At 34.4% G+C, this 12,928-nt stretch overlaps 1 protein-coding gene across 3 annotated transcripts in view; it reads left to right on the top strand.

The window, feature by feature from the left end:
• CAMKMT (calmodulin-lysine N-methyltransferase) overlaps window positions 1–12,928 on the top strand; it is a 407,800-nt gene that overhangs the window by 27,959 nt on the left and 366,913 nt on the right. The gene's annotated exons all lie outside the window — the stretch shown is intronic.

Raw genomic sequence — 12,928 nt, 5'->3', positions numbered from 1 at the left:
CAGAGTGCTTTTGTTTGACGCAGTATTACAATATTATAGAATATATTGCCTTTTCATCCAAGCTTCTGATTAAGTGGTGATAGATTTGTCCACTGAGAAAATCACTTAAATATTTCTTATAATTCTTGTAATTAATTTCATGTGATGAAAGAAATCAGCCAAGAATACCTTTATGTCACTGAGTTAAACAGAATACCATCGTAAGAGCTATGGACTTTTTATGTTTTTTGTATAGGACATTTCTCTTAAGATAGTGAATTGTCAATGAAATATGACCATTTTAAATGTGAAAATAGTACTTATACTCTTTCTCTCAAAGAAAATTTCGGAAAAGTTAACTACTGTCTGATTTTAGGTAGTGTCTTTGGCTTAACAATGCAGCTTTATCAAATGAATAGATTTGTGTAGAATTATGTTCAGTAATACTCAAAAGTACTTTTGTTCTTATGTCCACATTATGATAAGCTTTTGATTTTATAGAAAAATGCTTGTGATTCACTAAGGAATCTATAAATGTCCTTAAATTATCCTAAATACCTAAAATAATATAGGTTTCTTTTTCATGGATAGTGACAGATGTGCCTTTTTAAAAATTTTCTTTCTTTTTTTAATTTTCCAAACACCAACTTGAACCAGAATGCTTTTTAGTTTCTCCATGTTGGCATTTAGTGAATTCTTTCCCACTTAGGCATATCTCATATTTTTATTAGGTCTAAGCAAGGACTGGGCAAAGCATATCAATGATGGTTGAGGATACATACTCTTTTAGTTCTGGGGTAATGTTAAATATCATTAAGTTAGCCTTACACATATGTAATTTCAGAAATGATTCTAGAATGTTAAATGTGGAATTTCTGATTCAGTAATGTAAAAGTCAAGTATTGTTCCCAGTTGACTCAGTATGAAATAGGGCCCCTAGCTGGCAGCATTATGTAAAATAAAAATTTCCTAAAGGCATCGATTATTATTTTAGGCATGAATAACTGTCTTATCCTTCTTTAACATTTTTTCCTGTCAACTTGTTCCATACCCCGTGTTGTTGTTGCATGAACAAACGGAAAGGTTGCATATTAAGGGTGTTTTTTTTATTGTTGTCTGTTGTTTGGTAGAAAGATTTAAGACTTTGGAATGATACCCACCTGCATTTGACTTTTGGCTCTGAAATTCATCTTAAGCAATTTGTGTCATCTCTATGAACCTCAACTGTTTTCATCTTTTAGGACTGGCTATATTATAAAGAAAGTACATAACATACCGCATGGCTCAGAGTTGATATTCAATAAATGGAAGCTATTAATTATTAGTGGCGATGAGTACCTATATAACCTCTTTTGTTTTTTTTCTAATAAAGAAGATAATATTATTAGGGTTATTCTGTTTTATACTATTTTAATTGAACTAACAAGGCAGAAAAATTAGATAAAATTAGCAAAATAGCTGTTTATTAAAATGCCTCATTATAAATATTGTCTTAAAAACCTGAATATATTGTTAAGTGATAGAAGTGGTGACAAAAATAAGACCTATTAAAATATGTTGGTTTGTGTACTTTTTATGTTTACTCTTTTTATTTTAATGGAAAAATCTATGTTTCATTTAATGATAAATTGGTAAAGTCCTGTTCCAATAAAGTAAATATTGATTATGACTTTTATATAATCTTGGACGTAAAGTAACCATGGACTGAAAAAGTAATTTTTCACTTCATGCCTCAAAAATTTGATTTTCTTATGCCAGTAGTGATATTGGGTTTGTGACTAGAAAACCCAGCAGAGGGCGCCACAATCATAATTCTTTGTCATAGCCCAATATAATTAGGATAAATATCTCAAATAATAACCCTAAGCTTTTACCATGTCGACATATGAAGATGTGTCTAAATATTTCTATTTGATTTATTTCTAATCTAATCTATTCAGTAATTCAAAAATACAAAAAAATAGATTTTTCCTGGCTGATTTTTTAGTTTAATTTTTTAAAATAACAGTTTAATTTTTCTACTTCTAGCTTTAAATAAAGAAGTACTTTTGATAGAGAGCTAAAGTTCCATACAAGAGTATCAGTTTGGAAATCACCACCATGGTAGTACATTAAAGGACAATTAGAATGAGGAAAAAAGTTTCTAATAGATGAGAGAACTAATAGATGGAATTATCTATTTATTTTAGGAATTTGTTTCTAGGTTAATAATGCTTCCTAGTAATAGAAAAAACAGCTTAATTAAAACATTTTCTAGTCACAAAAACCTGATATGTGTAGATAAAGTAAAAACGGTATGGTCATGGTTTAGTAGAACCATTAATTTCAATTTTAAATTCATTTTGAAAATCAGGGAATGGTTGTATTCATTGTAAATTTTCAAAGATGAAAATATCAGTCTTACCTTCTGAATTGGTTTATGCTCTAAGTGAAAAGACATGGAAAAATCTCTTTAATTTTGGAAAATAAATGAAACCTCTAGATAGCTTATTTCCTATTAGAAAAGATAATTTTTTTGTACTTACTTTTTTTGTTTAGAAGTTTTGTGATTGTAAATGTATGAATTGCAAAGTGTTTTATATTTTTGAGGTAACTTTTCGTTGCCTGAATTTCCTTGAATGTTGTGGGAAGAAATTAAGAGGAATCTCGTACAGAATGAATCACTTCTGCGTATTGATTTATTGCTGTGTGATATACGACCCCAACCTTCTTTTTATGTATTTATATTTACTATGGTGGAAAACAAACCATTTTGAAAGTGCTTACCTTTAACTAGGAATAGGTATGTGTATTTCATTCTTTGGTTTCTACTACTTGAGAACCTACTTTCTTTTGAGATATCAAAACTTCTTGGTCAGGAGGTTGTATCTACTATTGATTCATTGTGCCTGGAAAGACATGCTGGCAGGCTACCTAGGGAAAAGTATAAGATGACATCTTTCACCTCAGATGAGATACTGGCTGCTTCTGTGTTTCCTTTGATATGTTGCTCGGATACCTTGGATAACAAGGGAGTGCTCTATAAGCATTGTAGCAAATTTCTTGCTTCTGCTTTTTCTGTGGGCACAGGCTCCTTTCTAGCTAGTCCTCTGACCTCTGGTCAAAGAAGCTGCACCATGCTGTCTCTTCCAAAATCATTTTCCTTTTCTCCAAAGTCATTTCTTTCCACTACTGAAAGGAATTTTTACAAATGTAATTCTCCACAGTGCTTACTTGATCCAAATTTGGATATCATAGTATCTAATATAACTATTTGTTGTTTATAACATCTCATCTTATGCTTGGGTCTGTAATAGATTCATTTGAACATTTTTAGCACATCCTTCGTTTAGTAGTATGAACAGAAGTGTTAGTACTTCATATAATTTATTATAAACTATGTACAATATAATATATATAATCCTGTAAAGGATAGGAGGTCAGTAGTTACATCATTTCAATAATTATCATTGTGAAACAGGATTCCTGGCAAATGTTGCAGCTTAAGTCTGGGGGATGTATTTGTAAAATTTCTCCACTATTCTTTGAAAACAATTTTTTTTCCTGGTTGAGCTCCATGGCAGGACCCTGTGGTAGTTGGTGTCGCTTTATCTCCTGGAGGAATTTGTAGACCCTCTGCCATATATTACTCTACATGTGACAATGATGATTTTTTTTTTCCCCAGTGAATTCTAAGACTGACCGGATTTTTTTTTTTTTTTTTTTTTAAATGGAATTTCACTCTTGTCCCCCAGGCTGGAGTGCAATGGTGCATTCGCGGCTTACTGCAACCTCTGCCTCCTAGGTTCAAGTGATTCTCCTGCCTCAGCCTCCCAAGTAGCGGGGATTACAGGCGCCTGCCACCATGTCCAGCTAATTTTTGTATTTTTCGTAGAGACGGAGTTTCACCATGTTGGCCAGGCTGGCCTCCAACTCCTGACCTCAGGTGATTTACCCACCACAGCCTCCCAAACTGCTGGGATTACAGGCATGAGCCACTGTGCCTGGCCTGACCAGGATTTTTAATGCACACAGCTATAGACTTTGCTTCCTAGTCGTCTGATAGCAGGATCTGTTTGTCTGTTTGTGATGTATCTAAAACTGATCTCTTTTGGGGTAGTATCAATTATTTTTGAAAGAGAGACTCATTAAAATAAAAGCCAGGTGTGGTGGTATGTTCGGGTAGTCCCAGCTACTCAGAAGGCTAAGGCTGGATGATTGCTTGAGCCCAAGAATTTGAGGCAAGCCTGGGCAATATAGCAAGACTTTTTCTGTAAAAAAAGAAAATCAAATATTTATCTTTCTGGTTTTTCTAGAGGAAAAAAAATTATATGTTTTCACTTTTTACTTGTATTTAGGAAGCCAAAGGTAATAGTTTATTTGGAAATATGGTCTAAATTTTTAGTTTTTCTGTTTCATTGTTGTTACATTATAAAGTTAGGGTTTGGAATGTTGGTGAAATTATCAAAGCTTCAAGAGTGTCAGCTTGGATTTTCGAATGTTATTCTTATTCAAATAAAGATGTCTATATATGTAGTGCATATGTATGTATATATGTATAAGTAGATATATAATGCATATATGTAGTATATGTGTACACATATGCATTATATATCTACATATACATATATGCATTGTATATCTATATTTATATACAGATATATACATGTACACAGTAAAGTAGTTTGATTAAAAAATGAAAAAGTTGGGTTTTTATGGGTCATTGCTCTGTTTTTAATTTAGAGTGGTTATGGAAGGTACATGGGGTATAAAGTTCAGGTTTTAGCTCTGCTGGTTATTAGCTATGTAATTGTAGACAAGTCTTTGTACAAATCTTAACCCCTTATGTAAAATTGAATAGGAAACAATAACTACTTTATAGTGAGGTGAACATAATATTAGATAATGTGAAAGTACAAAGTAAACTGTAAATAACATTTGTATTTTTTATGGTTAGTAATAATATCATCTGTCTCATTCTTGAGTTTCAGTACCTTTGTTATCGGAAAATAATACAAGATAGAAGATGTTTTTGATGTGTGCCATTCTGCTTTAATATCGTACATTATTTTGTTATGTGAAAACAGTGTAAAGCTACATAATTAAAATAGCGTGGCATTATTGCAGAAATACACATATAAATCAATGTTTTAGAATAAAGGGTTCACAAAGACCTAAATATATGTGACTTAACGTATGATGAAAATACAATTTCAGTAAGAGAGGAAAGGATGGATTCTTCAATAAATAGTATTGGGACCATTGCCTAGGAATTTAGGAAACTAATAAAGCTGACTCCCTCCTATATACTATATGCCAAAATAAATTTAATATGGGTTAAGTATTTAATTAAAAGTCATAACACTCTTAGATATTTCAGATGAATAATTTTAATATATTGAAATCAAGAAGGTCCTTCTAGGTGTGAGTTAAACACCATGAATGTAAAGATTAATAGATTGACTAAATTAAGATTTAAAGCCCATTTATTCAAAAAGCAACATCAAAAAAGTTGAAATACAAATTACACACTGGCAATTATTATTTATGACATATATTCACATGAAGATGTATTTTCTTTATTTTGTAAAGAGCTCTCACAAATCCATAACAAAAAGACAATCTGAAAACCTGTAAGATAGAGAAAAACATCGCCAAAAAATTAAGAAGAGGTATTTCACAAAAGAAATAGCAATGTTCTATAAGTACATCAAGTGGTTTTTTACTAGGAATTGAGGGAGTGAATTTTAAAAGTGAGATAATTTTTGCTTATCAGGTTGGCGAAGATGAAAGAAGTTAAGCAGTAACCAGTACATTGTAGGGAACTGGGTATTCTCATACACTATTGGTGGGGAGGAGGTAAAAATAATTCTGCTTTTCCAGAGCCAGTCTGATTGTATCTTTCATAATTTTAAATATCCATATCTTTCAACGAATAATTCCCCTTCTAAAAAAAGAAAAAAAAAATGAAACCAGGAGGGGCGCAGTGGCTCACACCTGTAACCCCAGAACTTTGGGAAGCCAAGGTGGGTGGATCACTTGAGGCCAGGAGTTCGAGACCAGCCTGGCCAACATAGTGAAACCCCGTCTCTACGAAAAATGCAAAAATTAGCCAGGCTTTGTACTCAGTTTGGAAGTTAAAGAGTAGTTTTTCAAATGAAAATAGCATTATTTTTTTCCAGTTATAAAAGGAATACACGCCAATCCCTCCTAGGTTCAAGTGATTCTCTCTGCCTCAGCCTTCCCAGTAGCTGGGATTACAGGCACCTGCCACCACGCCCGGCTAATTTTTGTAATTTTTAGTAGAGACAGGGTTTTGCCATGGTTTTTTGTTTGTTTGTTTTTTGACACATTGTCTCGCCGTGTTGCCCAGGCTGGAGTGCAGTGGCATGATCTCAGCTCACTGCAACCTCTGCCTCCCGGGTTCAAGCAATTGCCTCCCAGGTTCAAGCAATTCCCCTGCCTCAGCCTCCTGAGTAGCTGGAATTGCAAATTACAATGTGTCAAAAAACAAACAAACAAAAAACCATAGCGAAACCCCATCTCTACTAAAAATTACAAAAATTAGCCGGCCGTGGTGGCAGGTGCCTGTAATCCCAGCTACTGGGAAGGCTGAGGCAGAGAGAATCGCTTGAACCTGGGAGGGATTGGCGTATATTCCTTTTATAACTGGAAAAAAATAATGCTATTTTCATTTGAAAAACTACTCTTTAATTTCCAAACTGAGTATTTTTTTTTTTTTGACTGAAAGCTATGATAAAATCTCAAATTGCTTAGGACAGCATTGTGAAAAAAAGGAGCAATTCATTTTACCAGTGAAAAAGTATACAATATTGACTGGGCACAGTGGCTTACGCCTGCAATCCCAGCACTTTGGGAGGCCAAGGTGGGCGGATCACAAGGTCAGGAGATCGAGACCATCCTGGCCGACATGGGGAAACCCCATTCCTACTAAAAATAACAAAAATTAGCTGGGCGTGGTGGCATGTGCCTGTAGTCCCAGCTACTTGGGTGGCTGAGGCAGGAGAATCGCTTGAACCCAGGAGGCGGAGGTTGCAGTGAGCCGAGATTGTGCCACTGCCCTTCAGCCTGGGTGACAGAGCGAGACTCCATCTCAAAAATAAAGAGACAAAGTATACAATATTTTGTTTTAAATAATGCTTCTCTTGAAGGAGCTCACAGCATGTTAGATGTTAATGTTATTAGTCGCCCATTACACGTATGAGATAATCAGGGATCAAATCATTTTAGCCCTTTTTTAGGTTGGGAAAGTACAAAGAGGTTAAAGTCAGTCAGTGGCAGAATATTGAGCTTTGGGCCTAGAACATTTAAAAGTTGTGTTAGAAAATAAATACATAAGGTCATTCAATGCATTATGTGGTTAGAATGCATGGGTAATGGTCAGCAGCCCTGGGATCATAGTGGACCTGAAAGCCAGTGGAGCGCGGATATTATGCAGCACAGCACTGGATTCTTAGTCCCTCTTTAGCATCGTAATGTACATGTAGTCTTTGATTCTTAGTCTGTGTTAGAATTTCTGGAGGTTGGCTTTGGTTGCTAGATGGTAGTTTCCCTAGCCATGTGTCTCCAACTTCTTAGTTCCACACTTGTCAGGACAGTTTTTTCTTTTGGCTCAAAATTGGGTAAGCGTGCCCCTAATTCGTAAACAGAGCCCTACACATTTGTTATCAATTATCAGAGAAGGAACAAGAAGTCTTTTTAATGTATTTTAAAAATTTCTATTTGAAATCAGAAACCGCAGAATTGGAATGGTTCTTTGACAATAGAACTTGTTGCTATCGTGGGAACTGACTGAAATAAACCCTATAATCCTTTGTAGATTCATATGCCTTAATCAGTGCAATAAAATAGAGAGGTAGTCCATGTCTTTGTCATAAACCTGCTAGTTTCTCCCTCCTTGAAATATCTAAAGGGATGTTCCTAATATAGGTACTTCCAAGTTTTAGCACAAAATATGCCAACAAAGTCTTTTTATTTTTCCCCTAAGCAAAAATACTGAGTAGTTTTCCTTTGTCTGTCTTTTAAATAGCTACCATTACTTTTGCATCCTTTGCAGTATTTGTCAGGAACTTTGTAAGTACTGTCCCGTTTAATAATCTTAATGACTTTCCAAGGGGTGAGGAAACTGATATCCAGAACAAGGTAATTTGCTTAAAGATTTAGTAGGTGGTGGCACAGGAATTTAACTATTCTACTTTATTTCTTAAAGGCTACATTTCTCCAAAATGGAGAGAAATGAAATTTAAAAGTTTGTGATGGGAATTGAAACTGAAAGTGGTAACTTGAAGGGCCAGAAAATAACTTTGGCAAATGGAATTCCGTGCAGCAGATTGTGTCTCAGAGGAGACTGATTAAAGGTCAAGGAAAAATGGGCTCTCCAGGGTTTCTGCAAGGTAGTTGACAATCTAATGGAGTAGGGATTTGGGGAGAAAGAATGCGTTTTCTTTTAATAGTCTTAAACCAAATGCGGGCTTTGTTTTACTTCAGTTTCTTTCTTTTTTTCTTTTCTTTTTTTTTTTTTTTTGAGAAGTGCTGATTTTTGTAACGGTAATACAATAATAATAACAAGTGATGTTTTAACATAGCCCCTTCTCTAAGGTATGTCTCAAACTTACGGCTGTGTATTTTAAAAGTGCTTACATATACGTAAATCACACAAAGAGCTCAACTAAAAGGATATTCTTGATTTTAACCAAGTTGTTTGGATTGTGGATAGTCTTTCCACGGAGAATTGTTATATTTGGACATTTATATGAACTGCGTATATTGCACTACTTTTGTCAATGCTTGATAAGAACAAAATATTTGATGATTGAATGAATTTAGTGTTTGTGTGTATATACTCCATGTTAAAAACATATTCTCTTCTCTGAACTTTTACTCTCCACTCAGCCCTGAGTCTGAATATTTTCATTATATTCTGGGAGGTGGGAACAGTTTGCAGGAAGGAATAAGGAGAACTTTCCAATCATTCTGTGTGTATGAGATTGAAAAGGTGCATGTTTTATGTAATTATAGATATGCCACATGCTCACAAAATGCTTGTCCTAGTATGCTGGATCAGGTGTAGTCTTTGCTGTGAATGGTAAATTCATAGTTTGTCTTTTTTTTTTTTTTTTTGAGACGGAGTCTCGCTCTGTCGCCCAGGCTGGAGTGCAGTGGCCGGATCTCAGCTCACTGCAAGCTCCGCCTCCCGGGTTTACGCCATTCTCCTGCCTCAGCCTCCCGAGTAGCTGGGACTACAGGCGCCCGCCACCTCGCCCGGCTAGTTTTTTGTATTTTTTAGTAGAGACGGGGTTTCACCGTGTTAGCCAGGATGGTCTCGATCTCCTGACCTCGTGATCCACCTGTCTCGGCCTCCCAAAGTGCTGGGATTACAGGCTTGAGCCACCGCGCCCGGCCCATAGTTTGTCTTAAGCCTTTGTCCTTCCAGGGTGTTGAAGATCAGACTTCTGTATCACTTAATTTCTGATTGACTTTCTACAAAAAAGTATTGTTTTTAATTGTGTGATAGTCAAACACAGACAAATGATATTTTGGTTAATCCTGGACTTTGTTTTTATTTTAATATTTGGCGACTTAATCAGAATTTACTGGGGATTGACTGGACTGCCATTAGATACAAGTAAGAAATGATATGTGTGGGATGAAAACCACAAGTTCTTCTCTGCTTGTGCCTATCCTCTGAATTTCTTTAACAGAGAAATTAGTATAACAAGAAATTTGTTGGGGGAGGGGGCATTGATTCTTATTGCCCTCTTTGATCTTTCTTTTATTTCCCACAGATTTGTTACCATTTCCTTTTTCCCTCTCTCATCTACTGCCATCTCACATTGCTGCTGGTTCTACTCCTCTTAAATACAAAATAATCAAGAAAAAAAAATACTAAGAAAACAATTCTAACTCTTGTATCCATCATAAGAAAATTCTTGTCATCCATTTTATCCCCTTCTGATTTTGTCATGATAGAACTGAGGAAGAAGTCTGTCAAGGTAGGATTTTTCTTGCAGGAGGTGAGCCTGGGGTAGGCAAACTGGAGGAAGAAGAGACAGAAACAGACCAAGTTCTTTTAGTTAGGGTGACTATACAGCCTTGTTTGCCTGGCATGGTCGCAGTTGTTCTTATCATAATTATTAACAATGCCTACTTTCACTACCAAAAGTGCTCTGATTTGGATGATAAATTATATGTGTATGTTTAGAAGACAAGGAAAGAGAAAGATTCGAAGCTTAATTATTTATATTCATTTATACCTCTTTATCCCAGCATAGTACCTTTCACAAAGCCTGACCCGAGTGGTATTCAGTAAGTATGCATTGATTCATTTGAATCCCAAGTCATACCCAAACAAATCTGTTCATTCTACACAAGTGTATTTATATTTGATATGTTAATATATTCTTTATAATGGAGAGGTAAATCTAAGTTTCAATTTTAGAGGACATATAAGACAAGCCCTATAAACTAATAGAAACTGAGTTTAGAACACATACATATTTTATTTAGGTAATACAATAATTTTTAAAAATCAGAACCAGGATTTAAAAATCAGAAATATTCACATAAAAACGTTGATTTTTCAGTTTCTTTTAGAGAAAAAAAAAATGATCTAGTGGCCTGAGTCTAAGCTTTCATGGTAATCATTATCTGGAATGAGCAGCGTCTTTATTTTGCCTTGGCACTCACCACTCTACCCAAGGACATTCAAATTTGCAACTCCTGATGCATATTGTATATTTGAAAACATTTAAGATGTTAAACTTTGTATATTTAGTTATCTACTTAAGATGAGCCAGTTCTCATTAGTCATTTTGTTTATCAAAGCTATTTAAATGAAATACTTAAAAATTTTTTTGGTGATAAACCTTTTTTTAAAATTCAACAGGTTAATCATTAATCTTTGGTAAATTTTTTTTTCCCATACTATCCTTGAATGGCAACAGCTGTTAACAAATATTTATATTATTTTATTTAATCAAAAATAAGCTAACACTATTTTAAATATTTTTCAACAGCCAGTACCTTCAAGAAAGCGTATTTTTGAAACATACTCATTTGAGTTAAAATTGTGAAATGCATTTAAAAATTGAAATTGAAAGTAGAGCTACTGGAGAAGTTTTAAATATTTGTGAGTATATGTGTGTATGTGCATGTACACTTATATGTGTGTATATATATGTATGTATATAAAATACATCGTTAACTTGATCTTCATTTGGTTCTTGTTTATTTATAGATTGGAACAGAAAGAGCAATCTCAACAAGTGTTTATTAAGTTCCTATTATGTGCTGTCCTGCATTTTCAATTCCCAAATGATTTATCAACTTTGAAGTACAAAGGAATAAAACATTCTTTCAACACATGTTGAAGCAACTACTGCATGTTAAATTTGGATAAATATCTCAGTATCTGATGCATCCAGGTACTTGGATGATTTCTGTGAACTATATCTGAAGTCTCACCAGCAAACATGTTTTAAAAATAATGCAAAGACTGGGCGCAGTGGCTCACGCCTGTAATCTCAGCACTTTGGGAGGCCTAAGTGGGTGGATCACCTGAGGTCAGGAGTTCAAGACCAGCCTGGCCAACATGGTGAAACTCCATCTCTACTAAAAATATAAAAATTAGCCAGGCATGGTGGCGGGTGCCTGTAGTCTCAGCTACTTGAGAGGCTGAGGCAGGAGAATCTCTTGAACCCAGGAGCCGGAGGTTGCAGTGAGCTAAGATTGCACTGTACTCTAGACTGGATGACAAAGAGAGACTCCGTCTAAAAAAAAAAAAAAAAAAAAAAAAAATTTCAAATAGCTACATTGCTTCACCAATGAATAATTTACCCTGCTGACAATTTTTAGAATTTTGGCAAAAAAATGGCTTGACTAACTACATTAAATGTGAATGTAATGGCATGAACATATTGTCTCAGGACATGATTTTATTTGTACATTTTCAAGGTTGAATATGTTTTCAGTTAAAATTATATGTAGATCAACTTCTTGTTCTTGGAGTCTTTTCTGAAGCCTTCTGACCTCTTCCAGTTTGGCCTCTACACCTGCAGCAAACATCTTGACATCTTCCTTCACTATCATCTTGAGTATTCATTTCATTGCTTTTGTTTTGTATCTTGTTCTAAATTCCATGGCTTCCTTTTTGTTTACTCTGTTGTTTTGGAGGATTATAAACTCCAATAGCTTCCTGAGAAAGTAAGGGGAAGTAATTTTTTGAGAACTTGTGTTACTTTGGTTGTATATAAAATGATAGAATTTAAAACAATTTCCCCTTCAAAGTTTTACAGTAATGTGTCGTAGCTTCTAGTGTTGCATTTGAGTAATCCAATGCTATTCTAACTTATCTTTTTTATGAAACTTGTTAATTCCCTTTGATTGAATCTTCTGTTATTCCCATTATTCCAATATTTTATGATAAAGTATCTTTGTGTGGCTCTATTTTCAAACATTGTGTTGGACATTTCTTGGGCACTTTCAATTTAGAAAGTCATATTTTTCAGTCTGGAAAATTTTTTTGAATTATTCTTTTAATGACTTTCTTCCCTCTGTTTTCTCTGTTTCAGTAACTTCTATTTTGGAATGTTGTACATCCTGGACAGTTCTCTAATTATCTTTTCATCTTTTGCATTTTTTTTTTTTTTACTTTTTCTTTACTGTCTTTTAACCTTTCTGTTGAGTTTTTTTATTTCTATTTTTATGCTTTTTAATGTCCAAAAGTTCTTTTTCTCCTTTCTTAGATTTTCCCCCCATAGCATTCTTTTCACATTTCTTAATTGCCTTTCTTGCATTTTTTGAAGATATTACTGAAAGTTTTTTTTTTTTCCCTGTCTTTATAGTCTTTGTTTCCTTTAAATCGCTTTGTCTGTTTCTTTTCTTTGGTCTCTGTTACAGTAGAGGCTTTCATTACATTTCTGGTGATCCTTAAGAGTTGTGTACTATAAAA

This window comes from Macaca mulatta, chromosome 13 (assembly GCF_049350105.2).
Source record: "Macaca mulatta isolate MMU2019108-1 chromosome 13, T2T-MMU8v2.0, whole genome shotgun sequence".
Taxonomy (NCBI): domain Eukaryota; kingdom Metazoa; phylum Chordata; class Mammalia; order Primates; family Cercopithecidae; genus Macaca; species Macaca mulatta.
The sequence above is the reverse complement of the archived record's forward strand: the minus strand, read 5'-3'. Positions and strand labels throughout refer to the sequence as shown.